Here is a 26893-nt window from a genome sequence, read left to right as displayed (position 1 = left end):
AGCTAAAATGGGAGGAGTATTTGCCTCTGGCTGATGGGGAACAATTGGACACACAAGGACACACACTTGAACCAGAAACAAAAATGGACCTACACGCGCGCGCTCACACAAACATGCACACAGTTAGAAGTACAGTCCCAGCAGGCATATGAACTTCAGTGCAGTTGTTGCTATGGCGATACACTGAGCTGCTGACCCCCTGACTCCATTTTTCCTGCCGCTTTGCTATTGAAAGAGATGATTGACAAGTGTCCAAATGTCAGCCGACCCAGCCGGCCACACAGAAGGGGGGGCAGCCATTTTATGCTACTTTCACTCACAGGGAGGAAGGGGTGTGTGTGTCTGTGTGTATAGATGGATGTATATGTGCGTTCAGTATCTGGTAAGGCTGAGCAAATGCTTATATAGCAATATGCTAAGAATATACTGAACAAACAAATCACCAGAGATCCACACACTTACTGTATCTCACATGTAAATCCATATATCCTGACCTACACAAAGAAAGCTTCTAAATAAAGCTGCTTTTCTATATGAGACAGGTTTGTATATTTGTCTTTTGAGCTGGACTGATAAGCCATTCAGTGAAAGGCAGGATTGGTTGGTGGTGGCTATTGAGTTTTTAGTGCTCTGCTGTGCTGTGTGCATGAACATGCACCGAATCTGCGTGAATTCACTTATTCATACATCAAATATGATAAAGAGTGTTTTACACGTGGCGCTCTTTTTCACCTCTGTGCATATTTTTTCCCTGCATGTCTTTTTTTTTTTTAAAACTCTCTCCCTTTCTCACTGTCTCATTGTCTGCAGCCTTGAGGGGATCAGTCTTATCTTGATCACCCACAGCAACACATTAACCTCTTCTCTCTTATCTCTACACTGGTCATTAGTGCCAAAACCCTTAACATCCTATTGACAAGGGGCACAGAACTCTGCGTGTGTGTGTATGCGCTGAGTTATTGTAGGTGGCATGTGGGTGAGATCTGCTGAGTTGGTGATCTGAAACGATAACATTATTAGCCTGTGGTGTGTATGTGTTTATGTGCGAACTATAGCAAAAAGCAGCGTGAGAGGGAAGATGCTGCAATGTCTCTTCACAATGATTGATATTATGAGCTATCATCTAAAAATGAACAGTTGATAAAACATATTTATGCACTTTTATTTTGATCTGTTAATGATCTGTACATTTTAACAGATCTAATGAATAAGTCTTTTAATTTAGTTTTAATATATATTTACTGAATACAGTGTAATTTGTGCTAAATGTCGTGAGTGTATATTTTAAAAAGAGGTTTGAATTACTTTCCTCCCACATGACATCTTTTCAGCAAAATGTAACAATTGAAAAGCTAGTCATCGGATTTCGCTATGAGGCCATTTAGGAAGTATTGAGGGAGAATAAAATGTACTTCCTGACTCTAATGCAGCAGTATTGGTGTTGAATGGGTTACTCCATTTGCTGCTGATGGAGCATTGCACTTCAGCTCAGTCAAACAGCTGTCAACAGCAAGTGTATCGCAAATTAAATCAAGTCAATGTTATCATGTCTTGACACAGCAATCAAATCACTTGTAGCAGTAATTTTAGCACCTGCTTTAAACACTCCTTGTATAACAGGGTTTTTTTTGTTTTTGTGGAAATGCAGAAAAAAGTAACAACAAAATATACATTCCCATAAATCCATTGATCCGTTGTGTCTCATTTTAATCTATTCAGGGTCTTAGGTACTACAATTATTGTAATTTAAGATGCATGGAAAAAATGAATTGCATATTTTGTAGGCATACAACAATTAAACTGAAATAGAAAATCAAATTTCTGATAATGCACGTTACAAAGGAATTTGGAGTTAAATGTGCATCAGTGTTTGTTACTAAATTTAGTAGGTATTTGTCTGTCTCTGTCTGTTTTCTGTCTTCTCCTGGTCCTGCGTGTTAGCTGAGCTGACAATCTAACAGGTTAAAAGAATAATTGCAACACTATTTACCCCCAAACAGCCTCTCCTCTGCACATAATTACATCCACACACACGTGCACAGACACTACACATACTGAGGTGCACTCGGAGAGAGAGAGAGAGAGAGAGAGAGAGAGAGAGAGAGAGTGAGAGAAGGAGGGAGAGTCCCTGCACTAATATTTAGGTAGTAACAGTCATGTGTTTGAGTGAACCCTCCTCTTGTCCTCCTCTCCAACGCAAAGCACTGTTAACCACTGGCACTCGCTGAGAGAGGAATACACCACATCTTGACCATGTGGGCGTGGATGTGCGCTGGTTTGTACTGTATGACAGAAATTGCGAGATGTGTATCTGACAATATTATGACAATGCCATCCTGTAAGGTGAGGGGGTTCTATAGCGAGTGAATATGGATCTCTATGAAAATGGGCTGTATATAATAGGGCTGCAACTAACTATTATTTTCATTGTTGATAACTAGATTTTTTTTTTAAAGTAAATGACTATTTAAATAATAAAATGTCAGAAAAATTACTGTTCCATTTCAGAGCCCAAGGGTAACATCTTCATGTTGCTTGTTTAGTGCAGCTAGTAGTTAAAAAGCTTACATACGTACAGTAGCGGGTAATTTATCTACATAAATATATAGCTATATAGTTTATGTATAGCATTTGCATGTACACTATATAATGCAATTAGTAGTTGTGTAACCAATTAGCTTATCAACACAAACATAATTGTGCAATTATTTTCACATGCAATTCATTTTTAAAGTCTATAGTTCCACCTGTTTTTTATGATTTTCTGCTTTTCTTTGTCTTTTTTTTGCCAGTATTTGAATATCTTTAGATTTTAGGGTTGATCAGACAAGATTAGCAGTTTGATGTCCTTAATCTAGGAAACTCTGTTGAGCATTGTTCACAGTTTTCTGACATTTTCTAAACCATGCAACTGCCGTCTAATCAGAAACTGGTCATTTAACCAGTAATGAAAATGATTGTTGGTGTGTACATGTAGTGTGCATTTATAATAGCTAATGAAGAAAATTAAGCTCAGTGCAATAAGCACAAGTACATGTTATTGCTCAGTTGTAGGCTGAGTACATGTAACTGTCATTTTGGATATTTTACCAGAAAAAACATCAACCTATATTTAGCTGGCTCCACAGCTGCAGGTGTAGTCCCTGTCTCAGGTCTTCAGGTGTCTGACTGCCTGCAGCTCAGCGATGCAGTGCCTGTGCTTGGACATTGGTGGCACTGCTGCTGCATTGTGATTAATGGCTACTGCAGCTATATTGTGGTTCCGCTCACGGCCCAGCATTACATTAGGAGACATTATCTAAATACTCAACAAAGTGAAATTGAATTTAGAGCTCCGTCTCCACCCCCACCTCCCGTTCTCCTGGTTCAACCGGCCCGCTCTAGGATCCCATTCTCTCCTTATTGAGCGAGCGAGTCAAGCAAGATCCTCTGCTCCTCATCAATTCTCAAATTGGATCAGTCTTAATTTGACCTTTTATGTACCAGAATCTGCTACAGATGTAAAGTATGTGCATGAAAGTAATGTGTGCGTGTATGTTTGTGTGTGCCCATATGTGCCCCCGTGTCAGCTCACATTGCTTACAGTGAAGTAGGAAACAGCATCTCCCTAGTTGCCGCAGAATAGACCAATTAGTGTTTAGCAACAGAGCAGGAACCCATGTGAATGTGTCATTGATTAGCAGGATTTGGCTAATCATCACATCTCATAAACTCACCCGCTAATGTCAGCTGGATCTCCTACAGTACGCCTCCTTCTCCTCGCTCAGTCTTTCCCTCTATCTCCTCTTCTGCTCCTTTTAGCTCCCTCTTCCCGTCTGTCTTTCCGCACTTGTCTTTTTGCCCATCTGTCTCCGTCTTGTCTCCCTTCCTTTCTCTTCTCAGTTTCTTCCTTCCTCTTTTTTCTTTCTTCTCCTTTTTTCAACACTGGAGGGTTTACAGTAGAAGGAGCAGAGCGGATACTGACTTTCCTGCTCATACGCCAGGAAAGGCGAAGCACTGCTGCTTGATCTATAAAACCAATATGTACTTTTTAGTTTTAATTGACCATTCCACATTTTTTCCTTTTTGTTTGTTACTCAATGTGTTTTTATCATTCTCTTCACTACAGCTGGAAAAAAGAAGCTTTTTATGTATCTCAGGTTTGACATCTGGTAGAAGTCACCAAGGGAAACAAAAGTCATTTTATCAGCCATCCAAACCTGTGTTTGTTTATTAACCTTATTTAATTCAAACCTTCCTTTATGTGAAAACAATCAGGTGAAAAATATGAAACCAAAGCTTTGAAGTGCCTTATCCAAAATCTAGGTAGACCTTGGCTTTTTGAAACTGCACCATGTCGCTAGACGCTGCACTTAAGTGACATTTTTTATAACTGAGTAACAGTTTGATAAGTTAAATGTCTGTTTTCTTTTTGCATATAAATTGCAAAGTGCCATTTTTAGACCTGCACCTAACAATTATTTTAGGACATTGGTTAATCTGTGGTCAGTTTCGCAATTAATTTAATGGCAGAAAATAGGATAAAATGCCTTTTACGTGTTTTCCTGTTTATTACTGCTTGTTTAGTTCAACCAGCACTCTGAAACCTGGAGATATTCAGTTTATCATCACACAAATCAAGAAAATCCTCACAATTTATATGCTCAAACAATTAATCCATTACCAAATAGTTGCAGATGAATATTTATTAAAGCATTGTAGTTACTGAAGAAACTTTTAATATTATGGGAAACTAAAATGTGACAATTGTGACCACTGTTGTTTTTGATTGTGTAACCACCTACTCAGATATTTACTCTGTTTGCTAATCTTAATTCATTTCATCTTTTTGCTTTTGAATAAGAAGAAATTAAATTAGTGGTTCTGGAGCTTTGTGTGTTGTGTAGGTATCATATTAATTAGCATCTGTCTGACACAGTATGTTGGCCAGCTGGGAGCATGAAGGAGGACATGCTGTGCGCGGGTGTGTGTGCATGGTTGCAGGCGGGAAACTCGCAGCGTTTGATTTGTTGTGTTGCTAATGTGACACTGATTATACAGGTCAGAGTAAAACAAAGCGGTGAGACGCTGCGGTGCTAATACAGACGCTGTGATAACAGGGTTGTCATCACACACGCACACACACACGCACACACACGCACCCTCAAACACAGACACCTTCATGTATGTATGTACATGTATGCATCCTTGTGTCCTTGTGAAACACATGCAAAGAGACACCAACACACTCGTGACACACACATTTGCAGGTCATGGAAAAACATCTCACTTACTGGCTGGCCCCCCAAAAGGTTTTTTTTTTTTTTTTTTTTTTTTTTTTTGTAAGAGGTAGACTGTTGCCATGGAGAAAGGAGGTTAGTGAATTTGACCTATGCTATCATGCTAGCTTTGGTCCCGCAGCTGTAATTTAAAATGAGAGAAAAAAAAAAGTGTTTCTCACTGAATTGATTTATCCCTATGTTTATGAGTAGATAAGTGCAGTGATGCTTAGATGGAGGGTTATTTTCATGGGGTGACTCTTTTGTGTGTATTGTGTTTATCTAGGCCACTGTTGATGTAGGGAGTACTGTAGCTCTTTTTCTCACAGCGGGGACCCTTTTTTTGTGTTTGTGTGTATGGGTTTTGTGTACGTGCACCTGCAATTTGTTTGTGTGTGCGCGCCAATCTTCGCTGCAGGTATGGCAGAGGCATGGGAGACATTGTGGTTTATGAAGAGCAGTGCGTGATCAGACTGGCATGCAGCAGTAACAAAATCACAATAGGATGGAAAAATATGAAAGTGACTAAACAACATACAATGTTTTTGTTCTGATTTTGTCAAGACATAAACTGTTCTTCTACTTACTTGTGGCCTTGGTTCAGCTTGCACCACCTTTATGCTGTCAAAATTATTTGACACAATTAATCCAGTGCACATTTGTGTGTGTGTGTGTGTGTCTAATGTATGGAAGATGACAAGAGAGCAATTATGGAGCTGAGATATGGTTGTCTGTCCGGGTTTGGGGTAATTTGCCAGGCCAGCTGTGAATGTTGGTCGAGAAGGGCGGCAATGTGTCGATCACGTTTGACAGCGCCTTGTATAGGTTGTCATGTTGTCCGGCAGCCGAGGCACAGGAACCATGGACCCGAGGGCCAAGCAGGGGTCACCGTCTGTCCTAAATAGTCCCCCTGACAGCATGGGGTGCAGATAGGCGACGCGTTGCTCCAAGGAGGTCAGCTCAGGGGTGATCCAATTCTCTGTGTTTAGGCGTTGGGAGATTGTGTGTTCACCTCTGTCAACCCCACCACATACAGGTCAGCAAAAAGAAAAAAGATTGAGAATCACAGCAGCAGTGAGAGAGTGAGATGGAGAGTAACCTGTGTGTGTGTCAGTGTGAATGTATGTATAATTCACCAAACAAGGTTGTGTCTCTCCCTTCCTTTCTCCAGTCTGTCCAGGCAGTGTACTAGACACTAATGTGCCTCTTAGTTCTCAGTTGACCCTTACTGGTCCCAGTGGGGATACCGAGGGGGTGACTTTGCTCCTGGAGCATCGGAGACTTCTACATTCATTGCCTCCTTTTTATTCTCTTCATATACAGTACCTGTTATCTCTGGTTTATTGTCTCCATCCACTTCACTCTTTTACTATTTCTCTTTCAACTTTCCTCCTCAGGGACATTTCTCACCTTGCGCCTATATGCTGAGGATGTTTATGCAGCTCAGTGTTGGGCATTCCTTTGTGACCCATCTTTACTGGGGTGTAATAGAAATCAATAAGTTGCTAATTCTGTTACGTTTTTCTTCTTCAGTAATAACAGACCACGGTCTGTGGAGGGCAGGATTTTTGCAGCTGTGATCAGTTTGTGTTGAGTTGTAAGTCAGTTAAGTCAACCCAGGATATTATGGGATTAATGACTGTTAGACAGATGGATAAAGAACTTAAACACATCAATCATATATCATATCACGTCTTCACTTAGAAATGTGTGTTTTAGATGTGTTGAAGGTGTGTGTGTCAGAGGAACCAGTGGGAACTACCATCTGGTAGTGAAGGCCAGTAAACCGTTAGAGCTGTGCTGCCCTGCCCTTGTTTTGTGTGTGTGTGTGTGTGTGTGTGTGTGTGTGTGTGTGTGTGTGTGTGTGTGAGTGTGCACCCGCACCATACATGTATGTGACTGTGTATGCACAACAGTATGTCTTTGTGCATGTGCTCACTAATTACGACTGTCGTGGCTGTCACAGTCCGATCAGACCAGTAATGGTCATCATGTGTTGACACATTTAGCTTGTGATCAACTGATCTGTTCCTCTCTCCTGTGGTTCTGCATCAGTGAACTGACTTGTAATAATTACTGTAATTTGATGTTTTGGTTGTGTGTAATGCTCAGTTTTCTTTATGAGGTTACACACTTGGTTCTATAGCTTTTTTAATTGATCAGGGTTTGTAACTAACATTTATATTTGTAGTTGAAGTATGAGGACTAGAGCTGAAATGATTAGTTGATTTAACAGTTACTTGATTGACCTAAATTAATCAGAAGCTGTTTTTCTAATCAATTCATCATTGGTTCATTCACACAAAACTGCTAAGTTGTTTCTCTGATGCAAGTATTTGCAGCCTTTGTCTGTTTTCATATCCAAACTGAAGGTCTTGGATTGTTGGTTAGACACAATACTTGCTTCAGGAGTCTGAAGATGTCACCTTGGCCTTTAGAAAACTATGATGGGAATTTGGCTCTGTTTCCAATATTTTGTAGACAAGTTCAGAAGAGATTTAGTTTGTTGCAGTCCTAGTGAGGACTGCCCTTCTTCATATAATGGATTAGACTGATTGTACGAGTGCAAATTAGATGTGTCGCTGCCTCCTTTTTGTAACTTGGAAAAACTTAGCTAATGCTTCAGTTGAGACAAAAATGGATTGCCCCATGTCTGCAGCATGCAGTTTCCTTTTGTTTTAGTAAAAATAATCTTGCAAAGGTTTGAAGGTTGCCTGTGATTGGTAATCCATCACAGAGAGCCTTTAGATTGTCTTTAATGTCACTGTGAGCAGAGACATTTCTGAAGACATGCCCTTTTTGTGCATTTAAGGATGCCTGAATGGTACATTTAACCCGTTCTTTTGGGCATAACTGCAGTGCCACTCAACAATCAACTCTCACTTTTCAGAGCTTCCATAAACACATCACCAAAAAAGGTTAAAAAATGTTCCCACTTGCAACAACAGTACAGTTTAATATAAATCAAGCAGGCAGAAAGTTTGGATCATTTTAGTAGGTTACCTCAAATGTTTTAACCTTGTTAAAACATTCATTGGGCTTAAACACACAAGAAATGGTCTAGACAAGGTTTAAATAATTATCAAGCTTAAGAACCTCAGTTAAATAAGACAAAATTTACCTGTGAAAATGTTTTCACAAGACATATTCTTAGCATGAGTTGGGAAATGAATCTGGATCATTGAATTTAAATTAAATTGCCCATCCACCGCCCCAACCACTCCTTACATTTAGGTATAATATCTTTATCAGTCTACTCAATGTTTTAAGTTGTGCATCTTTCACATAAGAAATAACTGCTTGGATTTCAAGCAAAAAAGAAACTAAAACACCAGCTAAGCCTGAAACTTTAATGTGGTCCCCTGTTTGACACTATGCCTAAAATGCACTGCTAACAGTGTGTGTGTGTGTGTGTGTGTGTGCATGCAAGCTAGTAAAGATTAGGCCTCTTTCAGGGTTTTTCAGAATCCCAGTTTGAGGCATTTGTCAACTTTTTAAATCTATCTCAACCTGCTAAATGTCTCATCTGCTCTTCTTCCCCTTCATCTCTACTTGTTCATTCTACCCCCTCCTTTGCAACCCCCCTCACTCCAATCCCAAGGGCAAGCCAAAGGCTGACAGCTTTGTTTGTGTTCTCCACTAAGTGATTTTTAATCAACTGGTCTGCATGAGTCCTCCCAAGGGCTGAAGCAGCAGAGGTTATGTGAGATTGAGTTGAGAGCTGGTGGATAGCCCACTGTTGCTAGTGGGACTTAGACTGTGTTCACAGTAAGCTGGCTAATTTTGAAAATGCTGTTTATGTTTTATAACATAGATCCACAAAAGCTTTTTCAGGTAAAATGTATTACGATCTCTATCCACACTGAAATGTCTCTTGCTGTCTGCGATACCCTTTGCCGCACACAAAATCAATAATACATTGTTCTCATGTACTTTTTTTTTTAATTTTCTCTTCTGCATGTGCTGTAAGTGCACAGTTAGACCCTCAGCATTTTACCAGAAGCAGTTGTAAAACTGTACTGCACAACAAAGTCAAAGTCAGTGATAGCGTTTGCAACTCAGAAAAAGATTAGATACCATAAAACATGAGTTAAACAAATGTGTTGAAAAATGAATTTGTATAGTAACAAGAAAACTAGATTCATAAGTACAAATCATCTGTTGGGTAAGTTACGTTAAAATATCATGAGTGATGAAAAACATCTCACAATGATAACATTAAGTTCTCACTTGGAGTAACGTTGTAAATACTGTAGTACACCGTATAGATCCTCTGCTAATTTGAGTGTTTGAATATTTGAGTGTAAATTTATCCAGAATGGAACACAATAGTACTGTCTGTGGCATTTATCTTTTACTAACAATCCCACAATGCAGTTTGTTACCTCTTATATATGTGAAAATTACAGAGGTCACTAATGACACAAAATGATGCCGATTTATTATTGTTCAAAATATTGATCTACTGTACTGCTCACTATAAGCAGTGTCTTTTGATAGACAGTGAAACCAGAAGTTCTCTTCCAGATAAGAATGTTTCTAAACACTGTGTCATGTGGTTGGCATCACTTAACACGGATAATGGCGTTAGTTTTTATATTTGTAGCGGCCATTAAAGAACACTCTTTTTCCTGGAAGCCCTAGATATTTGAAGGCTTGACATCACAGCTCGACAGAAGAGGTGAGTCCAAGGGCAAGTCGAGGGGTTGTGGTTAGCGCAGACAGGATCGTAATAACAGCGGGACAGAGAGGACTGCACAACAGAGATTACAACCAGGAAGCTGAAAATTTACTTTACAATGGGAGCTGTAGTGTTTTCTGTAATTGCCATTTAAATACTACAGTGGATACTAATTTGTGTAGGAATACGGAAAGTAACTCAGACAGCCGGTATTAAGACTAGATTGATTAATAGACTGATCACAGCATCTTTTGCACAGACATGCAGTATAGCAACTGTAAAGATTAGGGATGTAATGATGTACACTGCTCACAAAAACAAAGGGAACACAACATAGTTGAATGTCTTATTTTTGTGTTCCCTTTATTTTTTTGAGCAGTATATTTGTAATTTTGCAATATCATGGTAGAAAACTTTCTCAGTACCACTGCAGGACTGTGACCACATCTACCAGGATGTTACATATAGTTATTGCACCGGTATTACTGCGTTCAGGTCACAGAATTTTAAACTGACATAGTGTATGCTCCATCATCAACTTCGAGCTATTGTGTGGCATTTCAGTTTTTCTGTTTCACAAAATGACATAGGCAGAAAGGAAACCGACAAACAATTTGCAAGTACTGCCGCATAAAGGCAATACTAGCCACATATGCAAAGCCAACCACTTGGTAATCATTGTTAAAGCCTTTTCTCTTGAAACATAGACCACAATGTTGGAAAACACCTCCAGTAAAGTGCAAACGTCACCTTTATGTGGTTTGTCCTAGTGTATTTGGAGGTGTCTTCTCCTCATTCTGGTGCTCCAGGCAGCGATTTGCTCACTACTGCCCTCGGTGGTCGGGGGATACCCGGTTCAACAGGTTCAGTGCTGAGAACCCGATCAGCGGTCAAACAGAGAAGATTAAACCTACCTAGGAGGTACTAAAACACTGAGGATGACTTGTTTCATTTACAAGATCTAGCTGCTACAATAATAGTTTATTTCATCAAAGGACTGCTGTTGACTGCTGCTTTGTTTGTTTTACAGTTGTACAAACAGCTCAGTCATTCAGTGCCAGTGACAATTAATGCCAGTTTTTGCACATCCTTGGGTCGTGGCTGGCTGCTTTTATTTTAATAAAGAAGGAAAGCAGGAGCACTTTAAGTTAAAAGGAAAATCCTTTTTCTTCACCTTTTTAATTTCATGACAAATATATTGTGGACTTTTTTATCATGGAAGTATCATACTGTGACTTTTTGGTAACATCCCTAATACCAACTGTGAAGATGTTAGCTTGAAGCCAGCTGTGTGTGGGAGTGTCTGTGTGTGTTGGGGTTCAGCTCAGCCTCTGACTGGTCTCACAACTCACCAGGAACTCTAATTCTTTCTTTCATTTCTCTCCAGTTGCTGTTATCTCTGTATGTTCATGAAGCAGATTCATAAAGCCCCAGGTTAGTTTAATTCACAAGTTAAAAACCTTTTCAAGTCACACAGGCGCATTTTTGCCTTTTTCGCTGCCCAGAGGAAATTTACCCTGTAACTGCACCTGCTTGCATCTTTTTGTTTGCTTTATGCAGTCACACTGCCACTAAAATTTGCCTTGCCTTCTGTCTGCACACACCTTTTATAAAACTGAATAAGCAGAAAACAGCAACCTCTTCCACAGCTACCTGCTGCACTGATTTTATGACTCCAAAGTCATCTTACAAAATCAATATTTGTAGCTCAATGCCAACACCTGTTTTGTGTAATCAGCTAAAATGACTCGTCACAGAGTCGGAGGTCACAAAGTTCTTAACTAAACGTTTTAGTGCTATAGAGATGTAGACTTTATGTAGACTTTGTCAACTTTTTTGACTGTTGTATATTTGTAATATTTATGTTTGGCAACTTCATTTATTAGGTATTAGCTGAAAACAGACATTTTCACCTGACTAAATTTTCCAATAACATTATATGTATGAGTATCAGAGGTATATGATTACTTCTACCTTGATACACTATTTAATTCATATTAACATCCTCTTGTCAGAATCATGAAAATGTCAGGTTTTATAAGGAGAGTTTCCTACCACGACATTTTAAACCACATGATACAGTATAATGTTGAGGGTAATGTGCATTCATGCACTGATACATGCATTGTTGTCTAGCGGCTGTCAGACTAGAGGCGCTGAATCTCTGATGCCACTTGCAGTATTAGTACATGGGATTTGTCTGCAGATTTTTTATGTTAGTATTGAAGTGGTAATCCACAGACAGAGCATCTTATCTTCATGTAGAACAGATGATACGTGCACCATAATGTGTGCAACCCAGTCTCACACAGCTCTGCCTGCTGAATGTCTTAAGGAAGCTGATGTGAGCAAAATGGAGAAAAATACAAGTTGAAGAATTTGTATAGCAGGCACTGAAGACTGGATGTATTTATTTTGCTTCATGGCTACCACAGGGTCACATAGAGCACTTAATGTCAGGTATATAAATATCACATTACTAGCCCTGGAGCAGGACAGAGAGTACAGTCCATAAAGCAGGGAAGGAATAACACTTATCATCTCTTAGTGGATAAATCAGTCAGCCCACACACAGCGAAAGAGGAGGAGGCAACAGGCTAAGGTCTGTATTCACTGTTTTAACTCTTCTTATTTCATGCAGTCTACCCTGAATAAGTCAAGGTCTTGGGCTTACACAGAAATGGAAAGAGAGCAGGTTGAGTGTTACGGTATTGGAGCACGGGGGAGTGTGGATGGGGGGGTTGTACTTGAGTTTACTCATTGTTAAACAAGGAAGAAAGGCAGCATTTACCAATATTATCAATCAGATTGAACATGGGGAGGAGCAATTCTGGGGAAGCTGCATACTGTATGTTAAAAAGCAAAGTTCTTCCTTGCATCACTTGCCTTTTTCGCATCAGCCCAGGCTACTTTGAAATAGGCCAAGCAAGACAGAATTTGCACAGACGACAGACCTCTGCCTCTTTTTTTCATTAAAGGATTTATTCAGCGATCACCTCAAAGAGTACCAGTTGCTCACATTTGGACAGGGCTCAGGTAGAAATGAGATTCCTCTGTGGCTCAACTTTACCACCAGCAGACCACAGCATCCAGCATGATGTTATGAATACGTTCAGCATCCTATACACACAAACACACACACACACACTACCTCAGCTGTTTGCTATCCAGAGTGTCTGGTCTCTTTCCCCCTTCTACGTAAGCAGCTGTGGAGGAGCAGAGATAACTCTTAACTTTGTTTTGACACTTTTGATTAAGGACCATTGAAGGAACACCTGTATGGCGGGAAGGAACAATGCACCGAGCCCATAGAGAGATTGATTTTGTGCATTAGAGAAGCAGCCTTTGTCTAAAGCCACGAGGCCCTTTGTTATGCTAACCAGCCGTGGAAGATTTCCAATAAACCACAATTTAGCCACTGAGGAGGGTGCATTTGTGTGAGTGTGTGTATATGTGTGGGGGGGGGGGCCCTAGATTGACAGCCGACTGGATACTCTTGCCACAGTATTCACTGCATCCTGTCCTTGTGTGTGCAGCGGGCTGCAGAGAGGATCACAGTGAAATGAGATGATATTAATTATCCTAATCCTGATAGCTCTCTCTAGAACTCTGCATCCACTCCTCAGTCTCAGGAGAGGACTTGGATGGTCAGACAGAGAGAATGTGAGAGAAATAAAATGAAAGCCAACAAATTCAGTAGAGAATACTTCCAACAAAAACACTGCTGATGTGCTCGTCTCTCTTTTGCTTTTCTTTCCATGATTTCACGGTTGCTTAATTGTCCTAATTCCAATATTCTAATCTAATCTTGTAACTGAGAGATTTTTTTTTGATTCATTGAATCTTAAGTTTAACAAAAGCTCACAGTTCTCTTTTAAAAGACTTTTTTTTTTTAGTAAGTAAAACATTTACACCCTCATGCACACGCCTGCACACACAGTATTTTCAAATTATTATGTATACTGTATATTGTCAAATTTATTTTCTGATAAAACTAAAGGGGGAGCCCTTTTTAATTGAATATCTCTCCAAAAGAGCACATGATAATTGAACCAGATGGGAAAGGCAGGCTGCATAAATAGGCCTGTATTACACAGAGATTTGTATTAAGATCAAGTCTCTGCAGTGAAGAAATAACACAATACTCAGCTGTAACCACTGGCTCTGATACATGCATTTAGAGGAACTTCTTAACTCACTCATTATGCTTGATGATTGTATTATTTTAGTGTTGTCACACTTCAGTAGGCGGGATTTGATAACATGACTCTCAGAGCTCACAGTTATTAATTAGTGTTTCTCTTTTTCTGTTGTGAAAGAGGTTTCTTGGTTTTACTGAGCAAAAGGCCAACTCAACATTTCTTTCAAATGCTATGGAGTTGCATTTAATGCATCTGCATCTCCTGGTGTTTATGCATTACACCATGTTTAGTAAATGGTACACAGTGCTGAATCCTGCTCTCCTGTGTAGAATTTCTTTACAATAACCATTCATATTTCAGCAATCCAACATTGTTGTTTGTACAGTTTATTTCACCATATTTAAAATTAATTGATTTGTCGTTTATCTGTGTGTGTGCATGGTTGTTTTCGATTCTGATAGTTCTTTGTTCTGTAATGCAGCACATCAACACAAATGTGCACGCAGAAAGGCCTAATCCTGGCCTGAAGTGGAGGTACAGTATATTTAGAGTGCTTTTGATTGTGAAGGTTGTTATTATTGAATTTGAATGACGATCACGGTCATTTGATCATGAATCATTGCCTCGCTGTTTCGTTGTGATGTGCTTGAGGGGACACAGAAGTGTAGAAATTGTTTCATGGGGCATTTTTTGTGTTTCTTGGTTTTGTCTTCTTCTCTTGAGCTTGCCCTGTAGCCTGATGAGACCCCTGCAGGAACCCCCCCCCACACACACACACACACACACACACACACTTAGTCACTCATTCACTTGCACCCTGAAACCACTGCACCAAAGTGAAGTGAGGAGAATAGCTGTTTACCCCTTGTGCCTGAGGTATCAGTGGCAGCATAGAGTGGCACGTCTTCTCCCTCCCACCCCACCACCCTTCAATAGGCTTGTGAAGTGTGAAGTATATTTTTGTTCTTGTGTTTTTATACCAATTTTAATTCCACAGCTGCATATCTGAGAAGCAAGATTTCCTTGGTTAGCTTCCCAGATTTTCTTTCTCTCAGTCTTGCCGTTTCCCTCCCTTATATCCTCCCTCTCCCTCACCCACCCCGTCTCCTCCTACCCCTACAATCCCTAACCTCTCTGTGTCTGTGCAACCCCTCCGCAACACCCCCCACCCCCTTCCGTTGCCTGGGGGCTGATTATTTTAGTGGAAATACCGCCATCGTGTACCGCTGCCAGATTCTGCCAGCCCAAGCCTCTGCCCCCCCGCCCCTCCCTGCCCGCCCCCATACCCACATCCCTCCACTTAGAATAACCAATCTGATGATGTGACAGTTTCTTTCTCCCTGTAGAAAATCTGTCTCTAACCCTTTTTCTCATCCTCTTGCATTTTGGATTCCAGCGTTGTTTGACATGTTATGGAAGGGTTTCAGCTTCCCACCTCCACAATCCTTATTCTATTCCAGGGAAGTGGTTGGCATGGGAATCGAATACTTGGCAAAGAGGGCAAGGAAGGAGGTGGTGATGGAGTGGATGTGGGGGGAGGGGCATTGAAAAAAATCTGTTTGTTACTGAAATATCCTCTTCATTTCTAGCGATGCATTTGATTTCACTGTCCTTTTCTTGTGCTTGAATTTGTTGTTGTGTGACTTTACACTAAGCTTAAAAGTAAAGATTGTGTCCACATTGTGTGTGTGTGTGTGTGTGTGTGTGTGTGTGTGTTTGTTTCTGTGTGTATCTGTTTGCCTGTGTGTCCTGTAACTATGCCAGTGGTCTTTGGTCCTTAGGTTGATGGTCATCAGTTGCCATGGCTCTGGCAGGAGGAGGAATCAGGTTCAGTTACAAAGCTTTGATGAGAGATACATAAAAGCCCCTTTCTTCATAACAGCTACGTAAACTGTAAGAGTTGTGACTCTGCTGCACCCGCCAGAGCCTGCGTGAAGCTGGCCTCAGTTTGCAGACATTTAGCTCAGGGTAAAGCACGTATGAAGGCTCACTCAGATGTCAGTCACACACATGCTCCGGAAAATGCACCTTTTAAAATTTTCACTTCGCCAACCAGTGTGATGGTGCTCATTAACTAATTTATTTGTCATCAGCTTCATTGTCATGCAATCATATAGTTAGAATTTGCCAATTATGATTCACTTATGTCGGTTTAAGGTATTTTAGGCACAGGGTAAGCCTAGAAGAGGTTAATCAGTGCTCTCTTGTTAAATTGTCTCAGTTAATGTATTGCCCAAAAGTGCTCTCTCTCTCTTTCTCTGGCTCAGCCTTGGTGGGATCTGGCCACCTCGAGATAACTACAGTCTTTGTACATCCCATCCTGAGCAGATACACGGTGTACCATTCAGACAGTATTTGTTTGTCCATTCTGATCATTTACATGTGTTAGGATCACATGCCCATGAACTGTTACTGTATGTTTTCAGACACAGATTGTTACGGTCCTACCTTGCACATAGTGCTTATAGAAGTCTTCATACAGTGGCTGCAAATGTGAAATTGTGGTATTTAATCTCTCTGAATGCAAATGGGCCACGTATGTGTTTCATCTCTGTCCATATTAACATGTTTTGTGCAAGGAGATGGATGTAGATAACCCCGTCTACATGACTTGTTTATCAATGTTCAGCTCCTCTCGGCATGCAGAGCAGCCCGGTGGCCCCCAGCGTGAGGCTGAGCGGGCAGAGCTGTCATTGTTTAACGCCTCCCCTGATTAGTTTACTCTCGCCTGATTAGAAATTAATTAAAATGATGACACAGATCCCAGCAGAGGAGAAGGAGGAGGTGGTGGAAATAGAGGGATGGTTGGGGTGGGGGAAGACGAGGTGAAAAGAGGGTTAGTGGTTTGTTGGTGGTGTCCGTTGGGAAGGGGTGATGTTAAGTCAGGCAGTGTTTTAGCAGAAGAGTGTGCAGTAGGGAGGGATTTGGTGTGGAGTGTATGGCAGGCATGAGGGGTAAGCGTTTGGGCAGGGGGGTAGTGTGCAGGGAGTGGTGTTCTGGCGGGGGACAAACATGGCTTAATGAGTGACTCTTGTCGCAATCAGAACATCGTTTCCTCATGCATTCTAATGAGCTGGATGTTGCAGAGCAGATCGGTTCACGCTCTAATTTATTCAATATATTTTGTGTATTCACCCTGTTTATTTAATAACAGGGACCGTGCACATTAATCAACATCTCAGCCATCATCACATCAGCGCAAATATTCCAGAGTGACTTTTCTCTCTGTTCTGCCTTGGTCATGTGACAGTTTCTCAGGACAACACTGCTGGCAAACACTGTGCTGCTGCTGCTATCTGCTTCTGGGTTATTGCATCTGTAGACATGGTGAGTGTTGGTGTGCAAGTCAGAACAAAAGCTTTGAGTATTACATCGAGGTCTGATAACATCGCGGTTGAGCAAATATCAGTGTTGTAAACATTTGAGTGTGTAGCTGAGGCTTACATGTCATCCATGGATGAGCCTGTAACTCTCTCCACTAATAATTCTCCCTTGAGTCCCATCGCTGTTATCCCACCGCAGCTTGTTTGTTGCCTCTCCCTTTTGTTTTCTCTCCCTCCATCAGTGTCTCAGTAAAGGTTTAAATGACCAGAAGACACACTTTTAATGCACAGGGACAAAGTTTATCCCTCTTAGGAACTAACTTTTGATCTCAAACATACGGTAAACTGCTGCTTTTCCTTTTGCTCTCTTGGCTCACCACAGTCATTTCGTCCATTGCGCTGCAGTGTCATCTCTCTCTTTTTACCTTCTTTTTTTCCCCTGGCCTCTCCTTATCCATGTCATAATGTAATCAAAGGGTTGAAAAAGCTAGCGGTTGATGCCATGGGTGTGTGTGTTTGTGTGTGAGGGGGCTGTGGTGTGGAGACTAGTGGGTTTCCCATAGCGATGAGGGCCTGTGGTTCTCCTGGTAACGTAATTGGCATGCGTTTCCTGGCAGGTCTTATTGTGGCCTCTCCTAATCACTGTCCCCAGCCCTAACAAGAGCGACCTACAGTACTGCCGCTGAACTGAAGGAGCATGTCTTTTGTTGTTTTATTTCTTTCTCTTTCTTCCTCTTGTCTGTCCTCATCCCCCTCGTCCTAACAGACACACTCGTTGAGACGGCCTGATTACCACAGTCAGATCCCGAAATGTATGTGTGTGTATGCACATGCGTGTGTATGTGAAAGATCTTCCCGTTTTTACCCCCCACTATAAAACCAGTTGGTTTCTCGAGGCAGACTCCTGCCCAACTGAGCATGTAAACCCTAATTGGGAAATGCTTTAAATAATTTCTAATTAGTACAAGTGTGTTAATAATTGGCTGGGTAATCTGAGGATTAATTAGCAGTGTTGTGTATGTGTGTGAGTGACTGTGAATGAGTGCATGCATGTGTGGGTCACTGTGTATTTGTGCGTGCGTGTGTGTGTGTGTGCTCAAACACACTCAGTCAGGCCTGGATGGGCGGTTGAATAGACCCCAGGTTCTGCAGCTTGCTAATGGAATCCTACCCACTCAAGGAGGTTTGTGGAGGAGGGAGGCCAAGACAGAAGCACCTTTGTTGGCCAAGTTGTACTGTGGGTGGCCCCCCTGCCTGCAGACCCTCATTTGTATCACGGTTGACACGTTTTATTTTCTTTGACCCAATATGCTCCTGAGCCCGGTTGCTGCTCCCCCTCTGCGTAGATGTATTCTTCTGGCACTTTGTCCTCTCCAGTCATGGTCACCCTCTTCTACCGTCCTCCACATTTCCCTCTTCCCGTCTTCCTGTGGAGAAGAGGGCGAGCTAGCGTTGGGCTCTTGAGTTGTGTACTTCCACCTGGTCTACCCTCTAATTACTGCACCCTTTCTTCTGAAAAAAGAAATGGAGAAAAAAGAAGGAAATGAAGAGCAAGAGGAGTACAACCACTTGTTGCTCCAAGCATTGGTTTTATAACACTCCCTATTGAATTGGCATCATTGAGCAACAAGGACACAAGCTTTTATGGAGTCATTGGATTAAGAATTTATATTCCCAAAAAAGCTTTACTTTAAAGAACATTTCAAGCTCTATCACGCAGGATCTCACTGTCATCCTTATTTTCTGCTCTATTATATTAAGTCTCCACTCACAATCTATTGGATGTTTTTCCAGTCGCCTTTATTTCAGCACTCACAAATCACAAAATCACTTTCCCTCCCACCCTGTCACCTCCGGCCTCCCTTCTCGCACTGTCTCTCTGTGTGACAGATGGCTGTCAAGGCCGTACAAATGGGAAGCAGTAAGCAAGTAAACAAACAAGCTGGAATCAATATCCCAGGAGACTAATTGAACAATGACACAAACAATTCTGCTGAAGCCTGCTCTTAGTCATTTGTTGTTCTCTGCGGCTCTCGCCAAGCTGAAAACTGGCCAGTGTGATCAGACACGTGTTAGTAGCTACAATCCAGTGTCACTCATAAATGTTATTCCAGTTCATATTTATAATACATCAATTATCACAAGAGAGTAAAATATTCATATAGAAAGCAAGATAACGTTTTTATTCTTCTGTCCTGAGGTTTTTATTTTAATTTTCACAGGTGTGATTTGATTTGTTTTGGTGACTAGTATGTGTAAGATTTTGGGCAGAGGGTGTAATATTCAAAAGGTACGTTTCTGCTGCGTTAATTACTACAAGAAGTCAGACAAAGTGAACATATGGCAGTTTTTATGAGAAGTGGTGATTGTACCATTATTTCAGCCCTTTCTAAACTTAGCATCTGCTGCACCTTACTGTGCTTTATGGTGTTTCTGTGACTGATGACACACACAGATTTAGCTAATGGTGCTTAAAGGTGCTTATCACTTCCTTGCTAATCTGGTTAGTGAGATACATTAACAAAGGTTGTAGATTTATTACAGCTGAGCCTCTCCCCCATTGCTAATGTGGCAAATACGCATGCAAGGAAGCGAGTTTTACAGTGGGGTTTAAAACTGTCCCCATTTTCTCAGTGATGTATAAACAATCCATGAGGCTAGTCCAGGTGCCTGGCCCATTCTCTGACATTTACTGGGGCTGGTACAAGGACGTACCCTTTCCCTTCCCCGCCTCTTCCTCCCATTCCTCCCAGTTAATCAGACTGGTGTGAAAAGGAGGCTGATAAGCCCATTGTCTGGCTGACAATGTCTTGGTGATAGGCCCGTAGTGGCCAACTGGATGGTGCTCTGTCCCCTCTCCGCTGCATCAACCCATCCCACATTTCCTTGCCCTGAACCCTTCTGTCTTCACCCCCCACCCCACTTATCAACCCTTCTTTACCCCTTTTCCAAAACACTCTTATCCCATCCTTGCCTTTGCCATGCCTGCACCTCTCCACCCCTGTGCTGTCTGTCCCTGACCCCTCTCTTTCTCCTCTCTGCTCACCCTGCTCTTCACTCTTCTCCGATGAGTAGTGCAGAGCCACCAGAGGGATCTCATTAGTGCACTGCTCCCAGGTTAATTGGCTAGCTCAAAGAAAAGGCCTGAGAAAGAAGAAATGAATTAGAAGGACACACACTCTGTCCGTGGAGAAAAGGGAATCGACCTGTGTGTTTTTCACGCTGGCAGCTCCTCTAAACAGTGATGCAGCTGCTGTCAGGCCAGATGTGATTCTCTCCCAGTGATTAGTGCTGCAAGTCCTTCGGACTCTGCAAGGCCTTGGCCCCTATTGTTGGATTTATCTACCATGGAACTATATAACAAATCTGTAAGGCACCCCATGTGACAGGTTCATATTTCTCTAGGAAAAGGAAAACGATAACATCAAGCTGAATTGAAAGTGTTATCTGCTGGCTATCTGGACGAGTCTATGCAGAGACGGCAGCGGCGAACTTGTGCGCCATGCTGTGTCTGTGCTTCTGCATGTCCATGAGAGACTCAGCAGAGTGTGCTTCAGTACCCCGGAGGCCACGGCTCGACCCTCAGCTGTCCTAAGAAACAGAGGGAAATGACTCTTGAGGGAGTGTGTTGTAAGAGTGGTGCTTATGACAATACCAGGAGTGTGTGAGTAGGGTCTGGAGTGCTGTCCACTCTTTAATTAACCCCGCCGTTTCCTGTCGAACTGGGCAATCAGCACATGGCAGCCACAAAATGATGCACAATGTCAGAAAAGTAATAAATAAATCAGGATTAAACAACATGAATTCTGTCACGTCCTAGGGCTGGACATAATTTTGATCCTTTTCACTATATTAATGAGAATATTTTCATATTGATTTGTATTACTATATGACAGATTTGCTAAGTAATGTATAGTATAATCAGACTCATGTTAACTGCTTCACGTTACGTGCTCCTCATACTTGTAACACACATACCTCACATAAAACATGGTAAACACAATATGATAGGACAGTAAAAGTGTTGGCAATATACATGCAGTACAGAGTACAATAAAAGGTTATTGTTCAAACAAGAATAAATTAATGTGCTAACCTGTGCGAGCAGCTGAGAGGCAGTTTATGGTCTGCTAGAATTATGAGCGTCAAAGACCCTTTTACATGTCTACCAGAAACTGGGGGCTTGAACCATCAACCTCGTAATTGACAGGCAACCCATTGTTACAAATGGTGTAACATTGGTAGAGGTCCTTGAGGTGCAAAATAATAGCAAAATTTAGTATAGGGAGTGTGGCTGTGGGTTGTCGAAGTGTTAGCAACTGACATAGGAGGCTTGAGTAAACAATAAACAATGCACCTCCCCTCTTCTCCTTTATTTCCTCTGTCTTTCTCTTTCTCTTTTCCCTCTCTTTCTCTCCAGTTACATGATAACAGGATCAGTGGTTCACTGGGGTTCAGCCAGCACAGGGATCATATTCATATGAGAAGGGTTGAGACTCTCCAAATTGGCTGCTGCACCTAAACAAAGTAGGGGGGATTAGGAGTAGGGATAGCAACTGCATTAGTCGCAAGTTCATCTTTTGCCATCTTCATTTCTCCTCTGGCTTCGCCTCAGTTTGCTGGACATCGTTCCTTGTAATCCCCGCCAAAACACACACACACACATACACACACACTATAGCCTCCCCCCTTGTCTTTTCAGCTGGGAGAGAAGGCAAAAAGCAATTGGGGGGTGGGGGTGTGGGGTGCACATAGATTTGCTGCCATTGTGTGTCAATCATTCTGTGTGTGTGTGTGTGTGTGTGTGTGTGTGTGTGAGAGAGAGAGAGAGAGGCCTTGCCTCCAGTGATTAGCTCTGTCAATGCCGGTCTCTTGCTGCTTACAGAATAATACAGTAAGGCCTTGAGGAGCAGGAGGGAGAGAACAGGAAGGTGGTCTGCATGTGGGTCTGCCGTCTCAGTGGTCAATGGTTTGTGTTAGTGTGGGTTCAGCTGTGTGTGTAAGAGAGAGACTGTTTACTCATCTTTTTTCTGGGCTATCTGTTTGTGTGGGAGTGCATGTTTTTTTGGAAGTGAATTCAAGCTGAGTTACTCGGTTTTGTTAGACAACACGTGAAATAAGAGGCGGATGTCTGAGACTCGCAGCACAAACTCCGAACACGTGCAAAGACAATATAACAATTTATATAGTCACATCACAGATGCATTGGGTCTACCCCCCCCCCAAATGTCTTGCTCTTCGTCTCCCCCACACAAACTCACATATTTTTGCTCATGTCATAAGTGGGTGTGCAGAGTATCGCCTTGAGCTGCAGATGAACATGAAATAAACACAAACTAGGGTAGTGACAGTTTTAAATCGGCTTTAGATCACTATGAAAGGTAAAGGATTAGGATGCTTTTTTCAGTCCTGAGGAGATAGGACACAATCTTGGAAGAGAGCCCACTCCTCTCAGCCCATGTGGGCCGGGTGTCTATCTTCTAATCTTCTAAAGCACTCTTACACCATTTGCATGTAGTGTGGCCTACATAGCTGGCGCATGCTTGTCTATATCGGCTATGATAAAAACAGATATTTTACACAGTGATGGAAGGATAATTTTCTGGTGTGATAAAGTCATCAATTTCACCTCACTATCTAGATTACAAATTCTCCACTGGAGGCCGTTGTTTAATTTTCTAATGCAGCATCTGTTCTCAACACATCTCAGCAAAGAAGATTTTCACATTCGAGTCTTTTTAAATCTTTACATTTAATATGTTACAACCAGTTTGTGTCACCCTCTGCTCATTAAAATTTTTCAGATTTGCATTTGTGTATTATTTATTGTTTCACAAATAACCTTACTTCCAGTTAGATTTTTTTTTTTTACTTTTCTGAACTCGCTTTAATTCTCAGCATTTTTACTGTCATAAGAATCCACTGAAAGCTATTCATTAAAACACTTTTATGGACTTGTTACATTTTAATATTTTTATTTTAAACCAATTTAGTTATAAAATGTGGAGAGGAGAGAAACTTTCAGTCACTGCTTTCAAAACAAGCCAGGTTATTTAATTGAGTCCATATTTAGTCAATATTTTTTGCTATCTAATCGCTCTCTAATTGTGAATATATATGCAGGCCGTACTCTCTCCTCTTTTGATTACCATGGGTTTTGTCAGCTTTTTTTTCAACCAAATCAGGCATGAAACCGTCCCGGGAAGACGGTTTTTCTTTTGTTTTGTCCTTATAATGCTTTTTCTTACTTTCCCCTTCGAGTGCAGAGAGAAAACTCGCAACAAAATCAAATTAAAATTTCTATTGAAAATGTTGCTCTTGTTATTCAGATGCTGGTTTAGGGTCTTTTGTGTAAATCTAATTATTCTCCGCTATCAGGACGGTCCACGGGGTAATTAGTCACTTCTCAAGAAAGTCCTCCCTGCATCCTCAGATTCTTATCACCATAACTCTGACATTTTAAAAGAGACATTTTGTCTCTTTTACGATAGCCCGGAGTCCCCCCCTCCTCCCTCTCCCCCTCCCCTTTCGCATTTGCTTATTTTTAAAGGAAATTTGGTGATGCGCTACGCGCGTAAATGGCCAGTGCTTTCCAAAAATGCAACTGTTTTTCAATTGTGTCGTGTTGAAGAGGAGAAAGGAAAAAGCGACGACGCTGCAGCACCTGTGCAGATCCTGTTTTGCAGACAAGCAGAAACGTTGCGCCGTGCCAATCAGAGCAATAATACCGTGCAGAGTTGGGAGGTGAGGAACAAGCGAAGGAGGAACCGTAGCCTGAAATCAGATGAAGGTCCAACCGGGGCGAGAGGTCCGGAGCAGGGGGACAATTCAGCGCCTGCATGGCTCTCAATGAATTGCTTCACCTACACTTTGGGGTAAATTGGTCAGTTTGAGTGGCTGTCTCCTCAGTCTCTCTACGGGAGAAACAGAGTAAATGGTTGCAATTTTTTTTTTATCAGACTAAATCACACTGAAAAAATCAAGCATATCCCTTCCTACCAAAATACTTAAAAGATTGCAAAGAGCAAAAAATAAAATGGACACTGAAGATATAGGCACGTTAAAGACATATAATAGGGATTGTGGTGTTTTGACTAGGCCTGTCCTCTCCATCAGATTTTTAAATTTGCACGACTTTAGCCAGTAAAAATGATTTTTGCTTCAGCCCCAGATCTCTGACCCTGTTTTCTGATATTTAATAGATGAAAATTGACCCTACAGCTGATTGTGGCACAGCATGAAATGATTGTATTGTCTGCAAGCATTTATTTTATTTTTGTTTTCCCTCTGTTGTTTTTAAAGACCATTTTTATTTTAAATAGTAAAGGCTGTGGAGTATAGTCTGATTAGATGTGGTCACCCCCTGGTTGTAATTTAAAAGAACTTTTTTAAATCACAAAATTTTTAAAGACCTCCTGATGCATCGGTTACTGTAGCACTCTACACTTTTACAGCAGTATTGGCTTCTGTATTTTCTAATGTTTTAGGGCTAAGGATACATTTAATTTTTCAGTTTTTACAGCAGTGCTTAGTGCTGACTGCTGCAAACCAAATCCATAATGCTCATTTCTGCCACCTGTTGGCTGTGACCTTTAGGCAGCAGGAGAGAGTGTGCTTTATAAAAATGCTAGAAGTATTTGTGTGCTTCAGATATAATATCCAGCTAAATAGTCAAAGCTTTGCAGTCTGCGGTGGCTAAAATATGACTCAAGTCAGTTAAATAAATACATTTTAACACACAGACGGTGGGATAGAACCAGGCAGACAGCAGTGGTCAGATCAGATCATGGCTCAGACTGCCAGCTTGAGTAGTGATGGCTTTACCAGTAATTAAGATGGGGCAATGGCAAAAACAACACAAGTGTGGCTAAATGTGCACCTGTTAATATACATTTTTTGTTTCAGACACTACCTGGCAAGTGCTGATAATATGTGATTTTAGTGGCTTTAGAAAGAGAGAAAGAGAGAGTGGTAGTGGTGGTGGGAGAGGGGAAGAGGGGATTTTCTAATCAGAGTCACTGTCGTTTTGTTGTCACCTGCTCCAGACAGACAAAGTGGCATTTCCTGACTGTTTCCATCCCTGTCTGAGTTATCTGACACCCAAAAATACGGCTACGGGGGAAGCAGGGAGACGAGGCACCACAGCCTTATCCCGGTAAGGAGATGGCTTCTTATCAGATCAGGCTAGGAAGTTTATTTTATGGAGTAAATCTGGATAGAGGGGATAAAGAAATGACACATCCCTAGCGGACACAAAGAGAGAAGGAGATTAGTCCTCCAGCAGCATATATGGCTTTAGTTCAACCTGACAGGCAGCGGATTGAAAGGTCATGAAATAATAATCCCCCTATTCTTCTGCTCTAATCCTACAGGGTGTGTTTCACTATGGGAACGTATAGGCTGAGGCTATGTGCTGCAGGGAGGATGTTCATTTTGTGTTGTCACTGTATTTAGATAGGCATCCAAAACTGATTTAAATTAATTAGACTAATTATGATTGAAGAGGGGTTGCTTCTGATGAATGTCTGAGCCATCTGTCTCTGACGTTAGGGTTGTGGGCTTTTTTCTATTTTTGTCCTTCATGGTTGTACATATGCCGGAGGTTATTTTCATCTGCCGTTGCTTTTTTTTTTTTTTTATCAGACAGGTTTGGGGTTAAAGGGACACTACAAAAAACTTCCAGTCACCAGGAGCCCTTTCCTCCACCACCTCACACACACATTAGGCATCAGGTGTGATGCAAACACACACTTCATCCTATTGTGTTTGTATAAGTGTGACTTTGTATATGTGTGCCCATGCATGGACATGAGAAAGAGGGAGAGATTATGCCATTTAGGGAAGTGTGATCTGGCCCGGTGGGGGTGTGTATGTGTGTGTGTGTGTGTGTGTGGGCATGCGTTATGTGTTTGGAGTGTGGTGGGTAGAGAGGTGAAGGGAGGGGGTAGAGCCTGCCCAATAGCCTGATAATCAAGCATCGAAAATGAGAGAGAGAAATTCAATGCAAACTAATGTGTTCCACACAATTACTCGATTAATAATTCTTATTCCATTACAGTGCCATGGAGACTCAGAAAAAGAGAGAGTGTCTGTATATTTCCCAATGCTTAGTTAAGGCTGCAAGGCAGGGGTCAGGAAACTTAATTATAGCGTAAGTGGATAGAAACTGCAGAATGATAAAGAGAAACATGCAGACCGATTGGAATGGCAAGGACAGGTTTAATACTATCTTTTCCTGTCTGCTTCCCTCCCACAATACAAGCCAGACCTGCAATCACACAAGGAAACAGCCCATGCACCCTGGCTGACAATAACACTAATGCATATCAAAATTACATACTCCACAGCTGCAAGGCATTTTGCATGACCACTATTACTTTCCAATTTTGTGAGTTCAAGAAAATACATATCCCATGTAATAGTGATATCAGAGGAACTTATTTCCATGCTGCGTGTGTCAGAGCTTCAGATAAGCGTTCACCTGTGGTC

General features: G+C 41.5%; 1 long non-coding RNA gene across 6 annotated transcripts in view; it reads left to right on the top strand.

Annotated features, from left to right (window-relative positions):
• The window catches only part of LOC109965460 (uncharacterized), a 77735-nt gene that overhangs the window by 3747 nt on the left and 47095 nt on the right, over positions 1-26893 (top strand). For 4 of the 6 annotated variants that reach the window (XR_002275641.1, XR_002275642.1, XR_002275643.1 and 1 more), the window contains exons 1-2: positions 23998-24279; positions 25450-25559. This is a non-coding gene — a long non-coding RNA (uncharacterized LOC109965460). Of the gene's footprint in view, positions 1-23997; positions 24288-25449; positions 25560-26893 lie in introns of those variants that run through there. The other 2 variants (XR_002275644.1, XR_002275645.1) reach the window with 2 other exon arrangements.

This window comes from Monopterus albus, unplaced genomic scaffold (assembly GCF_001952655.1).
Source record: "Monopterus albus unplaced genomic scaffold, M_albus_1.0 scaffold99.1, whole genome shotgun sequence".
Classification (NCBI taxonomy): domain Eukaryota; kingdom Metazoa; phylum Chordata; class Actinopteri; order Synbranchiformes; family Synbranchidae; genus Monopterus; species Monopterus albus.
Note: the sequence above shows the minus strand (reverse complement) of the source record. Positions and strands in the feature narration are given on the sequence as shown.